Source organism: Neolamprologus multifasciatus, chromosome 14 (assembly GCF_963576455.1).
Source record: "Neolamprologus multifasciatus chromosome 14, fNeoMul1.2, whole genome shotgun sequence".
NCBI classification, from domain to species: domain Eukaryota; kingdom Metazoa; phylum Chordata; class Actinopteri; order Cichliformes; family Cichlidae; genus Neolamprologus; species Neolamprologus multifasciatus.
Window position 1 is genome coordinate 6,334,127 of NC_140452.1, and position 6,770 is coordinate 6,340,896.

The window sequence follows — 6,770 nt, forward strand, 5'->3', positions numbered from 1 at the left end:
TAGCCGTGTCTGGGCCCAAACTCCACTGCAGGTCCGTAAGTCAAACGATCACTGCTTGATCACTGAGAGTTGAAGAACTGTCTAAATTCTTTCATATGTAATAAAATGATCAGCGTTCTGCTCTACCAGGTGTAACAATTATGGTATTTAATGGAGTTAGAAGTTAGCAAGGAGCTAGCTCGCTAGTTTCCATCTAAATATGATGTAGCATGTTTACAGTTTTTCTGCAAATATTGAAAATATCTTGCATTGCTTAGATTTTGATAATGGAAAATCTCTCTCTCACACACACACACACACACACACACACACACACACACACACACACACACAGGAAAAAATAAAAAAGAACAACAAAAAAGAGCGGCTGGGAGGCATATGGCAGTAATACCTTTTCTTCCATTGTGAAACAATATCAAGGGGTTTTCGGCAGGTTTCTGGCAGCTGCTTCACTGATGTAAAACTTTTCCACCGCTCAGAGCTCCATTCAGAATTTAAACTCAGTGCCTTCCCATGTCATTTTGATTGTAACGGTTATAACCGTGTTCCATGATGTGAAATAAACGTGTCCATTTAGACAGGCTCACCTTCTAACTTCCCTCTTCTGAGGGAGCCTGAGGAAACACCAGCCAGCTGTGATGAGATATTTTAAGTCTGGTCCAAAGGCCTTTTAGAAAACAACAACAACAACAAACAAACAAACCAAAAAACATCACGACCCTTTTAATAAATAAACAAATAAGTAAATAAATAAATAGTAAAACAAACCATTCTTATCTCTGCCTTGCCATACTGTTTTGTGACCCCTGGCTACACTTGCCTGCATTTGTTTTCATGAAGGGTTTTGAAGGCTTCAAAGGGTTCTAAGTTTAATAATCTTAATCATATGTCACATGCTCAACAACATTTCTAAAAGAAACATTTTCTGTACCTTAAAAACACAGCAAATAAGAAAATGACTCACTAAAACCTAAGCTGTAAATATTAGTATTTAAAACAAAATAAGCACAAGTATTGATGTTCAGTCCAGTTACAGTTTCAGAATATTGTGCTCGACAGTTAGAAAGTTGTGTTTTATAATTTTATGAATGATTTGCTGATGAGCACTGGCTATAAAGGCCTGTATTTACTTCTCTGTTTAGCACATTACTCTGATGCCTTCTGCCCTTCATTTTCCTGAATGCCAGCCGCATGTTAGCATGACAATGCAACAACTTCCTGTGTCTGGAAGATTGGCGTAATCATTTGGCGGCTGTTAACTTGTTAAACTTAACTCAGGGCTCAAGAAAGAAGAAAAACAATGGGTTATGAATAAACTATACAATAGCAGTGTTTAAAAAAAGAAATAATGTTATTATTTTGATTCTTACTCTAAATTGTAAGTGCGTTAAGGTTATGATGACATTTACACTGACAGGTGTTACTGTTCTGTAACATAAAACCATTGTGTAGTATCTGTTTTTGTTTTCTGATATTTTAGATTCATACTGGTGTACTGGTATACATTTATGTATGTTTGGGGGATCAGCCGCCTCTGTTTTTAAATCTTTTTTTAAGCAAGACATCCTGCCCATGTCTGTACTTCTCTGCCCATCACATGATCCTGATGGCCTTCTGCCCTGAATTTTCATCAGTCCCAGAAGCTAGCATGGCAATGCTGCAACTTCCTGTGTCTGGACTAAGACTGGCATTATCAGCAGTATTCAGTTCCTAGAAATGCTTTTCTAAATTTGTTTGTGCCTACATCTATTAGTCATGTGGTGTCAAATATCACTTTCTAAACTCTCTATAAACTAAAATATTATATGTAAGGTCATTTTTCCAATCCGCCATATTTCTATCCAGTTATGTTTGCTGCAGCTATGTTCTCGTCACATCTGGGTTTGATCAGGACTGAATCAAGCATGCGTTCTCCTGGATTGGACCCAGGATCTACACATGCTTCTTTTCAGTTTAACACTAATCTGTCTGTCTCTTTGGTTTCCCCACTTTTTTCAGCTTTGGTTTTCATAGATTTTACTCAGGTCTGACATAAGTTGGTCAGCACTACCCACTGCAGAGTTTTATTTAAAAGAATCACAGCTTACTTCCAGGGAAGGTCATTTTTGTAACCTTTTATGGGAACTGTACGGGCAAAAATCACATGTTAAAGACGCAGACCAAAAATGGCATTTATGCAAAAACACACCACAATTAAGAACAACTAGACTTTGCAGTATTTTCAGTTTTGGTTAACTTAACTTCACTGTCTCCGAATATTGGTCAAAACTATGTCTGAAAAATGTTTATTGGACAGTTTCAGATGCATAAACTATAAACACAATCCAAATTATTTTGCCTCAAATCCTCATTCAGCAAACCCCTCAGCCTTGAGGAGAAAATCCCCACCGAACACAGCCACATGGTCCCAGGTGCTCAACCCAGTTTTTGTGTTTGCTTTGGTTTATGTTCTAGTCTGTATTTGTGTCTCTGGAGCTCAGTCTTCCTAGTCTCATATCTGTGTCTTCAGTGTTGGGGAGTAACGGAATACATGTACCGCCGTTACGTATTTAAAATACAAAATATGAGTAACTGTATTCCGTTACAGTTACCGTTTAAAAAGTTGGTATTTAGAATACAGTTACTTTGTTGAAATAAATGGATTACATGGCGGTACTTCCCTGTTTCATATTGTGGCGGGTCAGGACTGTTTGGGTTTTGTTTGACAGCTACGTTCTGTTGTTCCAGGTGGCAGCGTTACGGTTGCCATGGTTACAGGGTGACGCTCTCTCTCTGCGTGTTTCCTGGGTGAGAGAGCGCCTGTTCTTGTTGTGCTAAGCTAACAGGCAGAATGCTACAGGTATAGCTCTAAAGAATGTAGCATCATAGGCAGTGTAGTCCGTGCTGCAGGGAGAATGGACTGCCATACACGTTATGTGTCTGTGAGCGAGGGAGGGAGAAAAAGGAAAAGTACGAGCTGTCATCGAGCAAAAACGGGAGCTGGAAGCATGTAAATATAATAATAACCACTGCAGCCAAGAAGAGTGCCTGACGAGCCCAGTTGTAAGTAAGCTATTAAGACTCGACTGTACACCGTGTTCGTGTTTTCCTCCAAAAACAATAAGTTCTGTTGGAGCAGCCTTTCAACGCCTCTCTCTTTCTCTCGCTAGCAAAGTTGACCCAGACAACAAAGTAAAGCTAGTTTTCAGCTACGAGCCCGACACAGAACCCACCGTATTAGCCAGAGGTCCCTTTACTACGGTTCGGAGCCGCAGACCTTCAGTAACAGTAATAAATCACAGCAATAATACATTCATGTAGTTGTAAACAGCATGATAATATATTAAGTAATCCAAAGTATTCAGAATACGTTACTCTCATTGAGTAACGTAACGGAATACGTTACAGAATACATTTTGGGGCATGTATTCTGTATTCTGTAATGGAATACATTTTAACAGTAACCTTCCCAACACTGTGTGTCTTTCAGCCTTCACAGTCATGTACCCACGTCCTTCTGTCCTTCACGTGTCTTAGTCTCAGTGGTTGTACTTCCTGTTTTATTTTGATAATCTCCTGCTTCATGTGTATTATGTTCGGTTTTGCTTCACCTGTCACGTCACTCAGATTAGTGTCAGTTGTGCTCCCGCCTGTGACTGCTTCCCTCGTTATCCTCTTTGTGTACATATTGTCTGTGTTTCCCTTGTCTATGTTCGCTGTCATGTTCTCATGCATAGCAGGTATTTGTTCTCTCCACCTGTTTTCCTTCCTGTCAGTGAATCAGTTTATTTTATGTTTTGTGACTCTTTAGTTTGTCCTTTGCCTTTTATTTTTTGTTTGCCTGTTTTTCCAGCATTAAAGCTGTGATTTTTAGTTCAGTCCAGTATTTTTTGGGTCTAGAACCCTACCTGGCATGCACCTACACCTGCAAATATGACAGATACTGGCGACTTTTGTGTCTTTAGCATGTAGGTTGTGATCAACTGACAGTTTCTTGTAAACCTCGTAGAATTTTATCAGAGGTTTGCTTCAAGTGACTATTCATTCACGTCCATTGAACAGACACTATTTCACGTCTTCAAATATATCAAGTAATTAATAGATAATTACAAAAGTTAAATATTTGAAAACAAAAGCTAAAATAGAGGAACAAGCATAACACAAAGCGTAACACAAGACTTGAGCTTTTCGCAACACTATCCCCCTCTATTCACTCGCATAGTCTTCCGATCAACCACAAACTTAAACACTGCTAACATACCAGCAGCGTCAAGCTAGCAAGCAAGCCCTGTGGTAAAAACTTAGCACATAGAGGAAAAACTGCTTTAGGCAAAACCTTAAATTGACCTGTGAGGTTGGGGTAACTTTGAATGGAGTTGGACAGAATGGAAGAAAGTCTTGTTTTCAGGAAAATATCAAACTTTTAACAACGAGGTCTAAAAGCTGTCTGAAGATGCTGCCCTTGCCTGGTTGATGCACGGGCAAGTTGACGGTGAACTTTGACCTCTGATCTTTGCTAAAAGTTTATGTTTGATCACTTTGTCATGATGACAGGTTTAAAGACGTAAGACAAAAACTTCTTACTACATCGCGAGAGAAAGAAAAACAGTGAGGGTCGTACTTGCTTGTGGTCTGTTTGACACAGTCTTTTGCCTTTATGTGCGCATGTGTATATGTATGCATTTCCTTTGGCTGGCTTTCAAATCGGTCTCTCTCCACAAAGTTGAAATGTGTGGGCTACAGTTTGTTTTGACAGTGTCAGATTTTCTTAGCTACCGCTCCTACTTGTGTGCTGCTCTGTGTAGTTTCCTGTGGGTCTGCCTTCCATATGGTTATCCACCTTGACCAACTTGACACAGATCATATAGAGATCATACAGAGGTAGACTGGTCTAGCTAAAAATAATGAGCTACAGCATCTATAGCTTTTATCAAGGATGAAACAATATTTGCTGCCGTTACATATTTATGATAAAACTCTTATGAAATGGTCTCAGTGTCATACTTAGCTTCAAGTTTTATTTCTTTAGTGGCATTTTGATGCAACTTAAGCACATTCTTCATTTCTCATGATCCCCATGTGTCCAGTACAGGTGTGCTGACTGTCTGCATTGAAATGGCATGAATACAAGACCATCAGTGGATCCAACTGGCTCCGAGTTTGTACCGGCGAATGATGTAGTTCATTCCATGTCAGGCTCCAGTTTGTTGCTCCTATGATGTTTTCCTAGCAACAGCTTTTGTCTCTGCATTGCTACAAATCACTATTCATGTCTGAGGTCTGGCATTTGCATCACTGAATGACCCAGAAACACTACTTGGCTTGCGCAACAGATTTTTTCCACAAATCCATCCATTTGTCACAATTTAGTGGAAGTGTTGTTCTCCGTACGACTGGTTATAAATGAGGACTGATGCGCCAACAGAAGTGCTGAACAAAAGTTTGTAAATTTTTCCAGATTTTGAATACATATATAATGACACTGTAACTATATATCTTAGAGTAAATGCAACACGATTGTAACTGTGCTCGGTGTCACATATAGAATTAATAACAATGTAAAGTTACACCTTTAAAAGTACTTACATGTATATTTCAAACCATCAGTACAGCTGTTCACTTACACTGTGTATTACAGTTCTTACTTATGTGGCCTAGTTCATGCCTCCCATGACCACAAGTATAACCATTTATGAATTGTTACAATACCTATAGTTGCAATGTGTTGTCTTGAATTGTTAAAACATTTTTTGTTTGTTTCTTCAATTAAGTTTTTTTTAAAATTCCAAGTAACTATTGTCATTACTGATATATTTGAGCATTTTTATGTAAAAACTACCCAGATTATTCATAATAATCAGCACAATCAGTGGTGGTTTAATGTGTGTTCCTGTGTTGATACTACTTGACATTGTGATTACACAGCAAGATGCATGGAGAAAGTCAAATGACTATTAGCTCAGCTGTTGTACGTAGCAGCCTCACCTCAAATCAAAACTGAATTTACCCAGCATCACTAGCTATCACTTACGCAACCTCCTGATGATTCAGTTTAAGGAACCAATCTGCTTACATGTCCTAATTAGGCAAGAAGACCTGCTATAAGCTAGGTAATAGGAAAAAGCTGCTATGAATACAAAGTGGTAACACACACCTACATTTTTTGTTATGTGTTTTGCTGCTCGCACCTGACAGCAGTGGCATATTTTCTTTACTTTTAAAGTCTCATCAGGGTGTTTGTTTGGTAATCCCCAAACCTACTGACCAGGAGAGCAGGGTGAATAACTGTAGCATGAGATTTGAAAAATATGAACAACAGCTCTCTTTTAGAAGCTAGCCAGTGAGGGATACCAGGCATATTTGACAGAGTGTCTCTGTGTGCTCAGCACAGACCTGTGTGCACAAAGAATGCGGCAGGCAGGCCAAGGGGCAGGCCAGAAAGTGTCACATCTGGTCCCCACAAAGGTGGGGGCTAGATGTGCTAAAAGGCCAGTGTAACAAACAAACATGAATTACGCGAAAGACAAAACGCCAAAACACAGACTCAACAATGTGGTGTATGCTGTACAGTGCAGCGAGGAATGCCCAGACCTCTACATTGGAGAGACCAAACAGCCACTTCACAAGCGCATGGCACAACACAGAAGAGCCACCTCCACAGGACAAGACTCAGCAGTCCATCTGCATCTTAAGGATAAAGGACACTCTTTTGAGGATGCCAATGTTCACATTTTGGACAGAGAGGACAGATGGTTTGAAAGAGGAGTGAAAGAAGCCATCTATGTCCACTG